The following is a 1,309-nucleotide window of genomic DNA, read 5'->3' as shown; positions in this document are numbered from 1 at the left end:
AGGTTAATGAAAATGCACTTTGAAATTAAAAAGAGGATAAAGTAAGGTAAGAATACTCCATTTCCATTTGAGTCTGACTATGCAACCTGGGTATGAAAAAAAAAACACATTTGCTTAAAAATCTTACAGTTCTGTCTACACTTGCTTGGGTAGGTGTGAGATGCTCAGGAGGTAGAGAACTGCTCATTCACTCATTCATTGCCCATCTTAGAAATGAGACTCGGGATGCAGGTTGGATCCCAGCTTAGAAGTGAAGCATTGCAAACTCTGTGCAGCCAAACAGAAAGTGGAAGAAGAATGTTGATTTGGGGACCACACAAAAGTTGGGATTTGAATTTTATCATCTTCTATTACGTATTTTATTTTTTCATTTTCTCTCTTCTATCCACTGTTTAATTTTACCTTTCCACTCTCTCTGTTAGAGTACTCTCATCCTTAAGGATCGACCTGTAAATGTATAGGATTTCTTCTCTTGTCAATTAAAAAGTATCTATAATTTCCTAAGGGCATCCATCACCACGGAAGGAAACAGTTCATCACACCAAACAGTGCCACCCTCTGAAGTTGCTTTTGCTGCAAATATTATAAAATGATCCTTTGACTAAAGGATGACACTTCATTGACATCTCAAATCTGTTCACTCACTCCCCAGGAATAGCTCCCATGAGAGTAAACTGCTGCCGAAGCCACTGAACCAACTGGAAAAGACACTTGTGACTTTCTGTTGAGGTTTTCACAATGGCTTCAAAAGAAATGCGGATTAATCATTTGTTTTGACCCAAGAGCAGCAGAACTTATTTTGAAGACTTAAACAGGCAACAGAAATGTAAACAGAAGTCTGCGACTCCCAAATGCTAAAGCTGAAAGGAGTCAGTCTGGAAACGTCAGTTCTACTCAGCGTTTATTTTCATTTGAAGAGAGTGAAAATCATATATAAATCACGGACAATACGAGTTCTTGCCTGGCAAATGTCCACATTAATCTGTTAACCTCTAAGTATAGATACAGTATTCTTTAATAGAAAGACAGGGCAATATGGCAGTTAATTAGCAACCAATACTGTAAACTACAGTAGATACAAAGTTTTATATAAATTAATTGCCATTATAAAAAGGCAACTGCTTTCACTAAGAAGGTACAAAAACTGGAAACTTCCATAAATATAATAAGAAGCTAAGTGAAGAAATTCCTAACAGACTGTTTTTCCTATATAATATTTGAATATGCAAACTAAGACACCTGTGGCACATTACAGGAAAGTAGGAATAGGACATACACCCCCAACCCAAGCACCCCCACCCGCCCAGGC

At 37.6% G+C, this 1,309-nt stretch overlaps 1 protein-coding gene across 1 annotated transcript in view; it reads right to left on the bottom strand.

Annotated features, from left to right (window-relative positions):
- Nucleotides 1–884: 884 nt before the first annotated feature.
- The window catches only part of Arl15 (ADP ribosylation factor like GTPase 15), a 393,453-nt gene continuing 393,028 nt past the window's right edge, over nucleotides 885–1,309 (bottom strand). Inside the window, exon 5 of the mRNA XM_048800049.1 lies at nucleotides 885–1,309. This exon is cut by the window's right edge and continues 2,332 nt beyond it. The gene's annotated coding sequence lies outside the window, so the exon portion shown is untranslated.

Source organism: Marmota marmota, unplaced genomic scaffold, assembly GCF_001458135.2.
Source record: "Marmota marmota marmota unplaced genomic scaffold, marMar, whole genome shotgun sequence".
In the NCBI taxonomy this organism is placed as follows: Eukaryota; Metazoa; Chordata; class Mammalia; order Rodentia; family Sciuridae; genus Marmota; species Marmota marmota.
The sequence above is the reverse complement of the archived record's forward strand: the minus strand, read 5'-3'. Positions and strand labels throughout refer to the sequence as shown.